We start from the raw sequence: 19509 nt of genomic DNA, 5'->3' as shown, positions 1-19509 counted from the left end.
AAACTCGGACATGGGAGGAGTTCCGGGAAGCTATGGAAAACGACTTCCGGATGGCTTCGAAGCAATTCTGGATCACCATCTGGCGCCTCAGGAAGGGGAAGCAGTGCACTATCAACACCGTGTATGGCGAGGATGGTGTTCTGCTGACCTCGACTGCGGATGTTGTGGATCGGTGGAGGGAATACTTCGAAGACCTCCTCAATCCCACCAACACGTCTTCCTATGAGGAAGCAGTGCCTGGGGAATCTGTGGTGGGCTCTCCTATTTCTGGGGCTGAGGTTGCTGAGGTAGTTAAAAAGCTCCTCGGTGGCAAGGCCCCAGGGGTAGATGAGATCCGCCCGGAGTTCCTTAAGGCTCTGGATGCTGTGGGGCTGTCTTGGTTGACAAGACTCTGCAGCATCGTGTGGACATCGGGGGCGGTACCTCTGGATTGGCAAACCGGAGGGTGTGTTCTAACTATCGTGGGATCACACTCCTCAGCCTTCCCGGTAAGGTCTATTCAGGTGTACTGGAGAGGAGGCTAGATAGTCGAACCTCGGATTCAGGAGGAACAGTGTGGTTTTTGTCCTGGTCGTGGAACTGTGGACCAGCTCTATACTCTCGGCAGGGTCCTTGAGGGTGCATGGGAGTTTGTCCAACCAGTCTACATGTGTTTTGTGGACTTGGAGAAGGCATTCGACCGTGTCCCTCGAGAAGTCCTGTGGGGAGTGCTCAGAGAGTATGGGGTATCGGACTGTCTGATTGTGGCGGTCCGCTCCCTGCATGATCAGTGCCAGAGCTTGGTCCGCATTGCCGGTAGTAAGTCGGACACGTTTCCAGTGAGGGTTGGACTCCGCCAAGGCTGCCCTTTGTCACCGATTCTGTTCATAACTTTTATGGACAAAATTTCTAGGCGCAGTCAAGGCGTTGAGGGGATCCGGTTTGGTGGCTGCAGGATTAGGTGGTCCTGATGGCCAGGATCTTCAGCTCTCACTGGATCGGTTCGCAGCTGAGTGTGAAGCGACTGGGATGAGAATCAGCACCTCTAAGTCCGAGTCCATGGTTCTCACCCGGAAAAGGGTGGAGTGCCATCTCCGGGTTGGGGTGGAGATCTTGCCCCAAGTGGAGAAGTTCAAGTACCTCGGAGTCTTGTTCACGAGTGAGGGAAGAGTGGATCGTGAGATCGACAGGCGAATCGGTGCGGCGTCTTCAATAATGCGGACGCTGTATCGATCCGTTGTGGTGAAGAAGAAGCTGAACCGGAAGGCAAAGCTCTCAATTTACCGGTCAATCTACGTTCCCATCCTCACCTATGGTCATGAACTTTGGGTTATGACCGAAAGGACAAGATCACGGGTACAAGCGGCCGAAATTAGTTTCCTCCGCCGGGTGGCGGGGCTCTCCCTTAGAGATAGGGTGAGAAGCTCTGCCATCCGGGAGGAGCTCAAAGTAAAGACGCTGCTCCTCCACATCAAGAGGAGCCAGATGAGGTGGTTCGGGCATCTGGTCAGGATGCCACCCGAACGCCTCCCTAGGGAGGTGTTAAGGGCACGTCCGACCGGTAGGAGGCCGCGGGGAAGACCCAGGACACGTTGGGAAGACTATGTCTACCGGCTGGCCTGCGAACGCCTCAGGGTCCCACAGGAAGAGCTGGGCGAAGTGGCTGGGGAGAGGGAAGTCTGGGCTTCCCTGCTTAGGCTTCTGCCCCCGCGACCCGACCTCGGATAAGCGGAAGAAGATGGATGGATGGATGGATGGACTATAACTGTCATACTAAATATGAAAGTTAAATAAACACAACTCCAAAAGTAAACATGCATTATGTCTAAAAATACCTGTAATATTTTAACTATGTAAGTGTTACCAGAATCAGGTATTTTGGTAATGTTTACAAATAAAAAAATTAGGTTTTACTCATAATGACAGTATTAATGCTACATTCAATTTGACAGTTATTTAAACATAACTTCCTAACAACACATGCAAAAAGGCTAATAAAGCCTAAAACAATGCATCCTTGTGAGTTTTACTCGAAACATATGCTTTTTTAAGGCTTACAATTACAAAAAGTCGTTTTTTACTCAATATGACAGTGATGTTCTTAAAATCCTGACATAATGCGAAAAAAGCAATAAAAATGTTTTTCAACATAATTCCTAAACCAAAAATGCAAAATGCCTAATAATGCCTGGAGACTTATATCTTTGTTAGTTTTACTAGAAAGAGTATCTTTTGTAAGGTTTGCAAAGACGCAAGTTTCCTTTTTTAATTCAATATGACAGTATAGCTGTCATACTAAATATGAAAGTTATATAAACATAACTCCAAAACTAAACATGCATTTTGTTTAAAAATGCCTGTAATATTTTATATACGTGTGTTTTACCAGAACCAGGTATTTTGGTAAGGTTTACAAATACAAAAAATAGGTTTTACTCATAATGACAGTATAACTGCCACATTCAAAACGACAGTTATTTAAACATAACTTCCTAACCACACATACAAAAAGGCTAATAATGCCTAAAACAATGCATCCTTGTGAGTTTTGCTCAAAACAAATGCTTTTTTAAGGCTTGCAATTACAAAATGTAGTTTTTTACTCAATATGACAGTAATGTTCTTTAAATCCTGAGAGAATTCGAAAAAAGCAATACAAATATTTTTCAACATAATTCCTACACCAAACATGCAACATGTCTAATAATGCCTGGAGACATGTATCTTTGTTAGTTTTACTAGAAAAGTTATCTTTTGTAAGTTTTGCAACGACGCAAGTTCGTTTTTTTAATTCAATATGACAGTATAACTGTCATACTAAATGTAAAAGTTATATAAACATAACTCCAAAACTAAAGATGCATTATGTCTTAAAATTTCTGTAATAATGTATCTATGTGAGTTTTACCAGAATCAGGTTATTTGGTAAGGTTTACAAATACAAAAATTAGGTTTTCTCATAATGACAGTAATTCTTCTACATTCATTTTGACAGTTATTTAAACATAACTTCCTAATCACACATGCAAAAAGGCTAATAAAGCCTAAAACAATGCATCCTTGTGAGTTTTACTCGAAACATTTGCTTTTTTAAGGCTTGCAAACACAAAAAGTAGTTTTTTACTAGATATGACAGTAATGTTCTTAAAATCCTGAGATAATGCAAACAAAGCAATACAAATGTTTTTCAACATAATTCCTATACCAAACATGAAAAATGTCTAATATAGCCTGGACACATGTATCTTTGTTAGTTTTACTTGAAACATGATCTTTTGTAAGGTTTGTAACGACGCAAGTTAGTTTTTTTAAATTCAATATGACAGTGTTACTGTCATACTAAATGTAAAAGTTATATAAACATAACTCCAAAACTGAACATGCATTATGTCTAAAAATGCCTAAATAAATGTATCAATGTGAGTTTTACCAGAATCAGATAATTTGGTATGGTTTACAAATACAAAAATTAGGTTTTACTCATAATGACAGTATAACTGCTACATACAATTTGACAGTTATTTAAACATAACTTCCTAACCACACATGCAAAAAGCCTAATAAAGCCTAAAACAATGCATCCTTGTGAGTTTTACTCGAAACAAATGCTCTTTTAAGGCTTGTGAACACACAAAATAGTTTTTTACTCAATATGACAGTAATGTTCTTAATATCCTGAGATAATGCGAAATAAGCAATACAAATGTTTTTTAACTGAATTCCTACACCAAACATGCAACATGTCTAATAATGCCTGGAGACATGTATCTTTGTTAGTTTTACTGGAAAAAATATATTTTGTAAGTTTTGCAACGACGCAAGTTAGTTTTTTTATTTATTCAATATGACAATTTAACTGTCATACTAAATGTAAAAGTTATATAAACATACTTTCAAAACTAAAGATAAAATATGTCTAAAAATGCCTGTAATGTTGTATCTATGTGAGTTTTACCAGAATCAGGTAATTTGGTAAGGTGTACAAATACAACAATTAGGTTTTAATCATAATGACAGTATAACTGCTACATTCAATTTGACTGTTATTTAAACATAACTTCCTAACCACACATGCAAAAAGGCTAATAAAGCGTAAAACAATGCATCCTTGTGAGTTTTACTTGAAACATATGCTTTTTTAAGGCTTGCAAACACAAAAAGTAGTTTTTTACTCAATATGACAGTAATGTTCTTAAAATCCTAAGATAATGCTAAAAAAGCAATAAAATGTTTTTTAACATAATTCCTAAACCAAAGATGCAAAATGCCTGGAGAAATATGTCTTTGTTAGTTTTACTAGAAAAAATATATTTTGTAAGGTTTGCAACGACAACAGTTAGTTTTTTTAATTCAATATGACAGTATAACTGTCATACTAAATGTAAAAAATATATAAACATAACTCCAAAACCAAACATGCATTATGTCTAAAAATGCCTGTAATATTGTATCCATGTGAGTTTTACTAGAATCAGTTGTTTTTGTAAGGTTTGCAAATACAAAATATTGGTTTTACTCACTATGACAGTATACTGTCACATTCAATCTGACAGTTATTTAAACATAACTACTATACCACAAATGCAAAATGGCTAATAATACCTGGAAAAATGTATCTTTGTGAGTTTTACTGGAAAAAAAAATATTTTGTAAGGTTTGTAAAGACACAAGTTAGTTTTTTTTTACTCAAAATGATGATCTAATTGTCGTACTAAATATGAAAGTTATAGAAACATAACTCCAAAACCAAACATGCATTATGTCTAAAAATGCCTGTAATATTGTATCTGTGTGAGTTTTACCTGAATCATGTATTTTGGTAAGGTTTATAAATACAAAAATCAGGTTTTACTCACTGTCAGATTGAGAGTGAATTCAATCTGACAGTTATTTAAACAACTCCTAAACCACACATGCAAAATGGCTAACAATGCCTGGAGGAATGTATCTTTGTGAGTTTTACTGGAAAAAAAATATATTTTGTAAGGTTTGTAAAGACACAAGTTAGTTTTTTTTACTCAATGTGACAGTATAACTGTCATACTAAATGTAAAAAATATATTACAATAACTCCAAAACCAAACATGCATTATGTCTAAAAATGCCTGTAATATTGTATCCATGTGAGTTTTACTAAAATGTGTTATTTTTGTAAGGTTTGCAATTAAAAAATATTGGTTTTACTCACTATGACAGTATACTGTCACACTCAATATGACAGTTAGTTAAACATAACTCCTAAACTACACATGCAAAATGGCTAATAAACCTGGAAAAATTTAGCTTTGTTAGTTTTACTAGTATAATGATCTTTTGCAAGGTTTGCAAAGACACAAAATAGTTTTTTTTACTCAATATGATGGTATTACTGTCATACTAAATATGAAAGTTATATAAACATAACTCAAAAACCAAACATGCATTATGTCTAGAAATGCCTGTCATATTGTATCCATGTGAGTTTTACTAAAATCAGTTGTTTTTGTAAGGTTTGCAAATACAAAATATTGGTTTCACTCACTATGACAGTATACTGTCACACTCAATATGACAGTTATTTAAACATAACTCCTAAACCGCACATGCAAAATGGCTAATAAAGCGGGAAAAATTTATCTTTGTTAGTTTTACTAGAATAATGATCTTTTGTAAGGTTTGCAAAGACACAAAATAGTTTTTTTTTTACTCAATATGACGGTATTACTGTCATACTAAATATGAGAGTTATATAAACATAACTACAAAACCAAACATGCATTATGTCTAAAAATGCCTGTAATATTGCATATATATGAGTTTTACCAGAATCAGGTAATTTGGTACGGTTTACAAATACAACAATTAGGTTTTACTCATAAGGACAGTACCACTGCCACACTTTATATGACAGTTATTTAAACATAACTCCTAAACCAAACATGCTAAATGGTTAATAATGCTTGGGAAAATGTAACTTTGTGAGTTTTACTGTAAACAAATATTTTGTAAGGTTTGTAAAGATACAAGTTAGTTTTTTTTTACTCAATATGATGGTCTAACTGTCGTACTAAATATGAAAGTTATATAAACATAACTCCAAAACCAAACATGCTTAATGTCTAAAAATGCCTGTAATATTGTATCTATAAGAGTTTTACCTGAATCATGTATTTTGGTAAGGTTTATAAATACAAAAATCAGGTTTTACTCACTATGACAGTATGCTGTCACATTCAATCTGACAGTTATTTAAACATAACTCCTAAACCACACATGCAAAATGGCTAATAATGCCTGGAGGAATGTATCTTTGTGAGTTTAACTGGAATTTTTTTTTTTTTCGTAAGGTTTGTAAAGACACAAGTTATTTTTTTTTACTCAATATGACAGTATAACTGTCATACTAAATGTAAAAATTATATAAACATAACTCCAAAACCAAACATGCATTATGTCTAAAAATGCCTGTAATATTGTATCCATGTGAGTTTTACTAAAATCAGTTGTTTTTGTAAGGTTTGCAAATAAAAAATATTGGTTTTACTCACTAAGACAGTATACTGTCACACTCAATATGACATAACTCCTAAACCACACATGCAAAATGGCTAATAAACCTGGTGAAATTGATCTTTGTTAGTTTTACTAGAATAATGATCTTTTGTCAGGTTTACAAAGACACAAAATAGTTTTTTTTACTCAATATGACGGTATTACTGTCATACAAATATGTGAGTTGTATAAACTTAACTACAAAACCAAACATGCATTATGTCTAAAAATGCCTGTAATATTGTATATATGTGAGTTTTACCAGAATCAGGTAATTTGGTATGGTTTACAAAAACAAAAATTAGGTTTTACTCATAATGACAGTACAACTGCCACACTCTATATGACAGTTATTTAAACATAACTCCTAAACCAAACATGCTAAATTGCTAATAATGCCTGGGAAAATGTCTCTTTGTGAGTTTTACAGTTTTAAGGTTTGTAAAGACACAAATTAGTTTTTTTTTACTCAATATGATTGTATAACTGTCATACTAAATATGAAAGTTGTATAAACATAACTCCAAAACCAAACATGCCTTATGTCTAAAAATGCCTGTAATTTTGAATCCATGTGAGTTTTACTAGAAACAGGTATTTTGGTAACGTTTACAAATACAAAAATTAGGTTTTACTCATAATGACATTATATCTGCCAAATTCAAAATGACAGTTATTCAAACAGAACTCCTAAACCAAAAATGCTAAATGGCTAATAATGCCTGGGGAAATGTATCTTTGTGAGTTTTACTGGAAAAAAAATATTTTGTAAGGTTTGTAAAGACACAAGTTAGTCTTGTTTACTCAATATGATGGTATAAATGTCATACTAAATATGAAGGTTATTTAAACACTATTCCAAAACCAAACATGCATTATGTCTAAAAATGCCTGTAATATTGTATCTATGTGAGTTTAACCAGAATCACGTATTTTGGTAAGATTTACAAATACAAAAATTTGGTTTTACTCATAATGACAGTATAACTGCCACACTCAAAATGACAGTTATTTAAACATAACTCCTAAAATACACAAGCAAAATGACTAATAATGACTGGAGACATGTATCTTTGTTAGTTTTACTAGAAAAATAATCATTTGTAAGGATTGTAAAGACGCAAGTTAGTTTTTTTTAATTCAATTTGACGGTATAACTGTCATACTAAACATGAACGTTATATAATCATAACTCCAAAACCAAATATGCATTATATCTAAAAATGCCTTTAATATTGTATCCATGTGAGTGTTACTAGAATCAGTTGTTTTTGTAAGGTTTGCAAATACAAAATATGGGTTTTACTCAAATATACTGTCATATATAGTATGACAGTATATTTAGTACTGTCATACTAAATATAAAAGTTGTATAAACATACCTCCAAAACCAAACATGCATTATGTCTAAAAATGCCTGTCTTTGTGAGTTTTACCAGATTCAGGTATTTTGGTATAGTTTACAAATACAAAAATTAGGTTTTACTCATAATGACAGTATAACTGCCACACAATATGACAGTTATTTAAACATAACTCCTAAACCACACATGCAAAATGGCTAATAAAGCCTGTAGAAATGTATCTTTCTGAGTTTTACTGGGAAAAAAAATATTTTGTAAGGTCTGTAAAGACACAAATTAATTTTTTTTACTCAATATGACAGTATAAATGTCATACTAAATGTGAAAGTTATATAATTTTACTCCAAAACCAAACATGCAATATGTCTAAAAATGCCTCTAATTTTGAATCCATGTGAGTTTAACCAGAATCAGGTATTTTGGTAAGGTTTAAAGTAGAAAAATTAGGTTTTACTCATAATGACAGTATAACTGCCACACTCAAAATGACAGTTATTTAAACATAACTTCCAAAATACACAAGCAAAATGACAAATGATGCATGGAGACATGTATCTTTGTTAGTTTTAGTAGAAAAATTGTCTTTTGTAAGGTTTGCAAAGACGCAAGTTTGTTTTTTTTAATTTAATTTGACAGTATAACTGTCATACTAAACATGAAAGTTATATAATCATTACTCCAAAACCAAACATGCATTATATCTAAAAATGCCTGTAATATTGTATCCATGTGAGTGTTACTAGAATCAGTTGTTTTTGGAAGGTTTGCAAATACAAAATATGGGTTTTACTCACTATGACAGTATAACTGTCATACTAAATATGAAAGTTATATAAATATAACTCCAAAACCAAACATGCATTATGTCTTAAAATGCCTGTAATATAGTATCTTTGTGAGTTTTACCAGAATCAGGTATTTTGGTATAGTTTACAAATACAAAAATTAGGTTTTACTCATAATGACAGTATAACTGCCACACTCAATATGACATTTATTTAAACATAACTCCTAAACCACACATGCAAAATGGCTAATAAAGCCTGGAGAAATGTATCTTTGTGAGTTTTATTGGGAAAAAATTTTTTTTGTAAGGTTTGTAAAGACACAATTTAGTTTTTTTCCCCCTAATATGACAGTATAACTGTCATACTAAATATGAAAGTTAAATAAACATAACTCCAAAACCAAACATGGAATCCGTCTAAAAATGCCTGTAATATTGAATCTATGTGAGCCACTCTACCAACTTCGCCACGCCGTCCAAATATGACAGTATAACTGTCATAAGAAATGTAAAGGTTACATAAACTTAACTCCTAAACCACACATGCAAAATGGCTAATAATGCCTGGAGAAATGTATCTTTGTGAATTTTACTGGGAAAAAAATATTTTGTAAGGTTTTTAAAGACACAATTTAGTTGTTTTTTTACTTAATATGACAGTATAACTGTCATACTAAATATGAAAGTTAAATAAACATAACTCCAAAACCAAACATGGAATCCATCTAAAAATGCCTGTAATATTGAATCTATGTGAGTTTTACCAGAACCAGGTATTTTGGTATAGTTTACAAATACAAAAATTAGGTTTTACTCATAATGACAGTATTACTGCCACACTCAATATGACAGTTATTTAAACACAACTCCTAAACCACACATGCAAAATGGCTAATAAAGCCTGGAGAAATGTATCTTTGTGAGTTTTATTGGGAAACAAATATTTTTTAAGGTTTGTTAAGACACAATTTCGTTTTTTTTTCCTTATTATGACAGTATAACTGTCATACTAAATATGAAAGTTAAATACACATAACTCCAAAACCAAACATGGAATCCGTTTAAAATGCCTGTAATATTGAATCTATGTGAGCCACTCTACCAACTTCGCCACGCCGTCCAAATATGACAGTATCACTGTCATAAGAAATGTAAAAGTTACATAAACATAACTCCTAAACCACACATGCAAAATGGCTAATAATGCCTGGAGAAATGTATCTTTGTGAATTTTACAGGGAAAAAAATATTTTGTAAGGTTTTTAAAGACACAATTTAATTTTGTTTTACTTAATATGACAGTATAACTGTCATACTAAATATGAAAGTTAAATAAACAAAACTCCAAAACCAAACATGGAATCCGTCTAAAAATGCCTGTGATATTGAATCAATGTGAGTTTTAAGAGAATCAGGTATTTTGGTAAGGTTTACAATTACAAAATTTTGGTTTTACTCATAATGACAGTATAACTGCCACACTCAAAATGACAGTTATTTAAACATAACTCCTAAACGACACATGCAAAATGGTTAATAATGCCTGGAGAAATGTAATGCCTGGTATCTTTGTGAGTTTTACTGTGAAAAAAAATATTTTGTAAGGTTTGTAAAGACACAAGTTCGTTTTCTTTACTCAATATGACAGTATAACTGTCATACAAAATGTAAAAAATATGTAAACATAACTCCAAAACCAAACTTGCAATCCGTCTAAAAATGCCTGTAATATTTAAACTATGTGAGTTTTACCAGAATCAGGTATTTTGGTAAGGTTTACAAATACAAGAATTAGGTTTTACTCATAAGGACAGTACAACTGCCACACTTTATATGACAGTTATTTAAACATAACTCCTAAACCAAACATGCTAAATGGCTAATAATTCTTGGGAAAATGTAACTTTGTGAGTTTTACTGTAAACACATATTTTGTAAGGTTTGTAAAGATACAAGTTAGTTTTTTTTTACTCAATATGATGGTCTAACTGTCGTACTAAATATGAAAGTTATATAAACATAACTCCAAAACCAAACATGCTTAATGTCTAAAAATGCCTGTAATATTGTATCTATAAGAGTTTTCCCTGAATCATGTATTTTGGTAAGGTTTATAAATACAAAAATCAGGTTTTACTCACTATGACAGTATGCTGTCACATTCAATCTGACAGTTATTTAAACATAACTCCTAAACCACACATGCAAAATGGCTAATAATGCCTGGAGGAATGTATCTTTGTGAGTTTTACTGGAAATTTTTTTTTGTAAGGTTTGTAAAGACACAAGTTATTTTTTTTACTCATTATGACAGTATAACTGTCATACTAAATGTAAAAATTATATAAACATATCTCCAAAACCAAACATGCATTATGTCTAAAAATGCCTGTAATATTGTATCCATGTGAGTTTTACTAAAATCAGTTGTTTTTGTAAGGTTTGCAAATAAAAAATATTGGTTTTACTCACTATGACAGTATACTGTCACACTCAATATGACAGTTATTCAAACATAACTCCTAAACCACACATGCAAAATGGCTAATAAACCTGGTGAAATTGATCTTTGTTAGTTTTACTAGAATAATGATCTTTTGTGAGGTTTACAAAGACACAAAATAGTTTTTTTTACTCAATATGACGGTATCACTGTCATACTAAATATGTGAGTTATATAAACTTAACTACAAAACCAAACATGCATTATGTCTACAAATGCCTGTAATATTGTATATATGAGTTTCACCAGAATCAGGTAATTTGGTATGGTTTACAAATACAAAAATTAGGTTTTACTCATAATGACAGTACAACTGCCACACTCTATATGACAGTTATTTAAACATAACTCCTAAACCAAACATGCTAAAATGGGTAATAATGCCTGGGAAAATGTATCTTTGTGAGTTTTACAGTTTTAAGATTTGTAAAGACACAAATTAGTTTTTTTTACTCAATATTATTGTATAACTGTCATACTAAATATGAAAGTTGTATAAACATAACTCCAAAACCAAACATGCCCTATGTCTAAAAATGCCTGTAATTTTGAATCCATGTGAGTTTTACTAGAAACAGGTATTTTGGTAAGGTTTACAAATACAAAAATTAGGTTTTACTCATAATGACATTATATCTGCCAAATTCAAAATGACAGTTATTCAAACAAAACTCCTAAACCAAAAATGCTAAATGGCTAATAATGCCTGGAAAAAAATATTTTGTAAGGTTTGTAAAGACACAAGTTAGTCTTTTTTAGTCAATATGATGGTATAAATGTCATACTAAATATGAAGGTTATTTAAACACTATTCCAAAACCAAACATGCATTATGTCTAAAAATGCCTGTAATATGACAGTATAACTGTCATACTAAATGTAAAAGTTATATAAACATAACTCCAAAACCAAACATGCATTATGTCGAAAATTGCCTGTACTTTTGAATCTATGTGAGTTTTACCTGAATCAGGTGTTTTGGTAAGGTTTATAAATACAAAAATTAGGTTTTACTCATAATGACAGTATAAATGCTCCAATCAAAATGACAGTTATTTAAAAGTAACCCCTAAACCAAACATGCTAAATGGCTAATAATACCTGGAGAAATGTATCTTTGTGAGTTTTACTGGAAAAAAAATTGTAAGGTTTGTAAAGACACAAGTTAGTTTTTTTACTCCATATGACAGTATAACTGTCATACTAAATATGAAAGTTATATAAACATAACTCCAAAATCAAACATGCATTATGTCTAAAAATGCCTGTAACATTGTATCCATGTGAGTTTTACTAGAATCACTTGTTTTTGTAAGGATTGCAAATACAAAATATTGGTTTTACTCACTATGACAGTATATTGTCACATTCAATTTGACAGTTATTTAAACATAACTCCTAAACCAAACATGCAATTCGTCTAAAATTACCTGTGATTTTAAAAATATGTGCGTTTTACTAGAAACAGGTATTTTGGTAAGGTTTACAAATACAAAAATTAGGTTTTACTCATAATGACAGTATAACTGCCACATTCAAAATGACAGTTATTTAAACATAACTCCTAAACCAAACATGCTAAATGGCTAATAATGCCTGGATAAATGTATCTCTGTGAATTTTACTGGGAAAAAAAAATATTTTGTAAGGTTTTTAAAAACACAAGTTAGTTTTTTTTTTTTTTTACTAAATATGACGATATAACTGTCATACTAAATATGAAAGTTATATAAACTTAACTTCAAAACCAAACTTACAATCTGTCTAAAAATGCCTGTAATATTGAATCTATGTGAGTTTTACCAGAATCAGGTTTTTTGGTAAGGTTTGCAAATACAAAAATTAGGTTTTACTTATAATGACAGTATAACTGATACATTCAATTTGAGAGTAATTTAAACATAACTCTTAAACCAAACATGCTAAATGGCTAATAATGCCTGGAGAAATGTATCTTTGTGAGTTTTATTGGAAAAAACAATATTTATAAGGTTTGTAAAGACAAAAGTTAGTTTTTTTTACTCAATATGACAGTATAACTGTCATACTAAATGTAAACGTTATATAAACATAACACCTAAACCACACATGCAAAATGGCTAAAAATGCCTGGAGAAATGTAACTTTGTGAATTTTACTGGAAAAAAATATTTTGTAAGGTTTGTAAAGACACAAGTTAGTTTTCTTTACTTAATATGACAGTATAACTGTCATACTACATATGAAAGTAAATAAACATAACTCCAAAACCAATTATGGAATCCGTCTAAAAATGACTGTAATATTGAATCTATGTGAGTTTTACTAGAATCAGGTATTTTGGTAAGGTTTACAAATACAAAATTTTGGTTTTACTCATAATGACTCAATATGACAGTTATTTAAACATAACTCCTAAACGACACAAGCAAAATGGTTAATAATGCCTGGAGAAATGTAATGCCTGGTATCTTTGTGAGTATTACTGTGAAAAAAAAACATTTTGTAAGGTTTGTAAAGACACAAGTTAGTTTTTTTTACTAGATATGACAATATAACTGTCATACAAAATGTAAAAGTTGCAATCCGTCTAAAAATGCCAGTAATATTCAATCTATGTGAGTTTGACCAGAATCAGGTATTTTGGTAAGGTTTACAAATACAAAAATTAGGTTTTACTCATAATGACAGTATAACTGCCATGTTCAAAATGACAGTTATTTAAACATAACTCCTAAACCAAACATGCTAAGAGGCTAATAATGCCTGGAGAAATGTATCTTTGTGAGTTTTACTGGAAAAAAAACATTTTGTAAGGTTTGTAAAGACAGAAGTTATTTTTTTTACTTAAACATAACTCCTAAACCACACATGCAAAATGACTAATAATGCCTGGAGACATGTATCTTTGTAACTTTTACTGGAAACATTTTTTTGTAAGGTTTGTAAAGACACAAGTTACTTTTTTTTACTCAATATGACAGTGTAACTTTCATACTAAATGTACAAATTACATCAACATAACTCCAAAACCAAACTTGCAATCCATCTAAAACTGCCTGTAATATTGAATCTATTTGAGTTTTACCAGAATCAGGTATTTTGGTAAGGTTGACAAATACAAAAATTAGGTTTTACTCATAATGACAGTATAACTGTCTTATTCAATATGACAATTATTTAAACATAACTCCAAAACCAAACATGTATTATGTCTAAAAATGCCTATAAATTTGCATCCATGTGAATTTTACTAGAATCAGTTGTTTTTGTAAGATTTAAAATACAGAATATTAGTTTTACTCATAATGACAGTATACTGTGACAATCAATCCGACAAAATGGCTAGAAATGCCTGGAGGAATGTATCTTTGTGAGTTTTACTGGAAAACATATTTTGTAAGGTTTGTAAAGACACAAGTTAGTTTTTTAATCAATTTAACAGTATAGCTGCCATACTTATATGAAAGTTATTTAAACATAACTCCAAAACCAAACATGCATTTTGTCTAAAAATGCCTGTAATATTGAATATATGTGAGTTTTATCAGAATCAGGTATATTGGTAAGGTTTACAAATACAAAAATTAGGTTTTACTCATAATGACAGTATAACTGCCATGTTCAAAATTACAGTTATTTAAACATAACTCCTAAACCAAACATGCTAAGAGGCTAATAATGCCTGGAGAAATGTATATTTGTGAGTTTTACTGGGAAAAAAAAACATTTTGTAAGGTTTGTAAAGACAGAAGTTAGTTTTTTTACTTAATATGCCAGTATAACTGTCATACTAAATATAAAAGTTAAATAAACATAACTCCAAAACCAAACTTGCAATCAGTCTAAACATGCCTATAATATTGAATCTGTGTGAGTTTTACCAGAATCGGATATTTTGGTAAGGTTTACAAAAACAAAACTTGGGTTTTACTCATAATGACAGTATAACTGCAACATTTGATATGACAGTTATTTTAACATAACTCTTAAATCACACATGCAAATTGGCTAATAATGCCTGGAGAAATGTATCTTTGTGAGTTTTACTGTAAAAAAAATATTTTGTAAGGTTTGTAAAGACAGAAGTTAGTTTTTTTACTCAATATGACAGTATTACTGTAATACTAAATATGAAAGTTATATAAACACAACTCCAAAACCAAACATGCATTATGTCTAAAAATGCCTGTGATATTGTATCTGTGAGTTTTACTAGAATAAATTGTTTTTGTAAGGTTTGCAAATACAAAATTTAGGTTTTACTCACTATGACAGTTATTTAAACATAAATCCTAAACCGCACATGCAAAATGGCTAATAATGCCTGTAGAAATGTATCTTTGTGAGTTTTACTGGGAAAAATATTTTGTAAGGTTTGTAAAGACACAAGTTAGTTTTTTTTTTTTTTACTCAATATGACAGTATTACTGTAATACTAAATATGAAAGTTGTATAAACACAACTCCAAAACCAAACATGCATTATGTCTAAAAATGCCTGTGATATTGTATCTGTGAGTTTTACTAGAATCAATTGTTTTTGTAAGATTTGCAAATACAAAATTTAGGTTTTACTCACTATGACAGTTATTTAAACATAAATCCTAAACAACAAATGCAAATAGCTAATAATGCTTGGAGAACTGTATCTTTGTTATAGAGGGCCTGCTGACCAACCATCTCTGTCTGGACTGGAGCCTGCAGTGCCTCAGACTGGAAGTCTCTCCAGAGAGTGGTGAGGACGGCGGAAAAGATATTCAGGAATCCTCTTCCTCCTATCCAGGAGATCGCAAAAAGCGCTGCCTGACCAGGGCTCAGAAAATTTGCAAAGACTCCTCCCACCCCCACCGAGGACAGTTTTCACTGCTGGACTCTAGAAAGAGGTTCCGCAGCCTTCGAAGCAGAACCTCCAGCTTCTGTAACAGCTTTTTCCCTCAGGCCGTAAGACTCTTGGACGCATTATAATTAAATTATCCCCTCAACTCCCCTCAAAATGGATTAACTCGCTGGAATAAAAAAAACCAATATAACATATACCCATAAACGTGGGCGCATGTGGAAAAAGTGCAATATATTTATCTGCACAGTAATCTTTTTATTTATTTATTTATATATATTTAAGTATATTTATTTATTTTATATATATATATTTATATTTATTTATTTATTTATATATGCACCTTATTGCTTTTTTATCCTGCACTACCATGAGCTTATGTAACGAAATTTTGTTATCTGTGCTGTAAAGTTAAAATTTGAATGACAATAAAAAGAAAGTCTTAGTCTTTACCAGAATAATGATCTTTTGTAAGGTTTGCAAAGACACGTCAGTTTTTGTTTTACTCAATATGACAGTATAACTGTCATACTAAATATGAAAGTTGTAAAAACATAACTCCAAAACCAAACAAGCAATCCGTCTAAAAATGCATGTAATATTGAATCTATGTGAGTTTTACCAGAATCAGGTATTTTGGTAAGGTTTACAATTACAAAAATTAGGTTTTACTCATGACAGTATACCTGCCACATTCAATTTGACATTTATTTAAACATAACTCCTAAACCACACATGCACAATGGCTAATAATACCTGGGGAAATGTCTCTTTGTGAGTTTTACTAGAAAAAATATATTTTGTAAGGTTTGTAAAGACACGTTAGTTTTTTTTTACTCAATATAACAGTATAGCTGTCATACTATATACAGTGTTGGGTTAGTTACTGAAAACCATTAACTAGTTACAGTTACTAGTTACTTTATTTCAAAAGTAACTCAGTTACTAACTCAGTTACTTACACCAAAAAGTAATGCGTTACTGTGAAAAGTAACTATTTAGTTATTTCTTTTTTCTTCTTTTTTTTTAAAGCTCCCATTAATGCCCTTTTTGCCTTCATTTCAGTACTGTTATTGCACTGGAGAATAATACAATCTGTTGATCAACTTGACATACATTTTTATTTTCCTTTTAACATAATTAATGAAAAACAGTGCAACATAAAAAGGCATTCCTCCTTTCTTTAAACTTGGACCAATGACCATGAATAAAAAACAAGTTAAAGTGCAACATAAGAAGGCACATCATCTTCCTTGAAACATAAAGCCTGACATCTGGAGTGATGCTGCTGTCTTCCACACTTGGAGCCATGGATTGTAGAATACTTGTTTTCAGTGGCAGGATCATTGACACAGATGGTGAAGTTTCAGTGCTCAGTAAAGATGGAACACTTTTGAGGGGTTTAAGCACCTGGAGGACCTCACCTGCCACTCTCACATCATCATCCGACAGGGTGACATTTGTCTTCAGGGTGTTGTGGGTCAATGCAGAGTATATAGCTGCCTGCTGCTCCAACATATCATAAGTGGACTTCCACCTCGTTGGGACATCATGTATGAGCAGGCAGCTTTAGCATTTCTTGCTTTGTCTTAAGCACATGAGCAGCTGTTGTGCTTGGGTGGAAGTAAGAAACCTTCCTGATCCTCCCAAAGAGGCGCTCCCTCCTATTGACTGAGATTCCCTTCTGTGATGCCAAATTCACTACATGTGCAAAGCACCTATCTGTGGTCCCAGTCCTGCCTCATTCTCTGTAATTATTTGATTTTTGGCATTATCACGTGTGACTGGGATATCGTTATCTTCCATTCCTCCACTGCTTGTGTCAGTACCTGCGCAAGGTGACTCTCGTAGAGGGGCGTGTCTTCTCATCTCCCAGTCTGCTGTGATGAAGTGAGCGCTTATAGTTCCGCTGGACGTCCACCCGTCTGTCATCCACAACTTTTTTCTTCTCCTGCTCATAAAGATCTGGCACAATCTTATTGCTGAAGTGGGTGCGCGACGGGATGTCGTAACGTGGTTCAAGGACGTTCAGCATGTGTTTAAAACCCTCGTTTTGCACAACCGAGTCTGCACTTATAAACACACCGATTCAATGGCGGGGGCGTTCAAGCTCCTCCGTTACTCCGCTCGCCATGACCACGCTGTGTGTGGACTGAACGTGCCAACAACTTTTTTTTTTGTTTCATATATCAAACCGCGGATCAGTTGTGTGCCTCATCCCCTCCCCACACCCACACACACACACACATAGACCGCGCCTCTTTTCTTCTCTCCGGCTTGTGACAGAGGAAGATTCAGAAGAACGACACCGCAGCGCTTCTGTTTCTAGCCGATACTACATCAAAAGTAACGTAAAATAACGCAGTAACGCATCATGTAGTAACGGTAACTAAATTACTGAATAAAAAAAAATAACGCGTTAGATTACTAGTTACCGCCGAAACTAACGGTGTTACATTAACGCGTTACTTTGTAACGCGTTAGTCCCAACACTGACTATATATGAAAGTTATATAAACATTACTCCAATACCAAACATGTCTTATGTCTAAAAATGCCTGTAATATTGTAGCTGTGTGAGTTTTACTAGAATCAGTTGTTTTTGTAAGGTTTTCAAATACCAAAATTAGGTTTTATTTACTTTGACAGTTATTTAAACTTAACTCCTAAACAACAAATGCAAAATGGCTAATAATGCTTGGAGAAATGTATCTTTGTTTGTTTTACTAGAATGATTATATTTTGTAAAGTTTGCAAAGACACAAGTTAGTTTTTTTTACTTAATATGACAGTATAACTGTCATACTAAATCCATCCATTTTCTTCCGCTTATCCGAGGTCAGGTTGTGGGGGCAGCAGCCTAAGCAGAGAAGCCCAGACTTCCCTCTCCCAAGCCACTTCGTCCAGCTCTTCTCGGGGGATCCTGAGGTGTTCCCAGGCCAGCCGGCTTACATAGTCTTCCCAATGTGTCCTCTGTCTTCCCCGTGGCCTCCTGCCGGTTGGACTTGCCCTAACGAAAAAAGCAATAAAAATGGATTCAAACACAACTCCTAAACCAAATATGTATAATGTCTAAAATGCCTGTAATATTGAATCAATGTGAGTTTTACTAGAATCAGTTGTTTTTGTAAGGTTTGCAAAAACAAAAATTAGGTTTAACACTTAATGACTGTATGACTGCCACACTCAATATGACAGTTATTTAAACATAACTCTTAAACTACACATGAACATTTTCTAATAATGCATGAAGAAATGTATCCTTGGGAGTTTTACTAGTAACATTTTCTTTTGTAAGGTTTGCAAAGACACAAGTTAGTTTGTTTTACTCACTATGACTTTACGGTCACACTCCATATGACAGTTATTTAAACATAACTTCTAAACCACACATGCAAAATGGCTAATAATGCCTGTTGAAATGTATCTTTGTGAGTTTTACTGGGAAAAAGATATTTTGTAAGGTTTGTAAAGACACAAGTTAGTTTTTTTAAATTAAATATAACAGTATAGCTGTCATACATATG

The sequence above is a fragment of the Nerophis lumbriciformis genome, linkage group LG02, assembly GCF_033978685.3.
Source record: "Nerophis lumbriciformis linkage group LG02, RoL_Nlum_v2.1, whole genome shotgun sequence".
In the NCBI taxonomy this organism is placed as follows: Eukaryota; Metazoa; Chordata; class Actinopteri; order Syngnathiformes; family Syngnathidae; genus Nerophis; species Nerophis lumbriciformis.
This window is presented reverse-complemented; position numbering follows the sequence as displayed.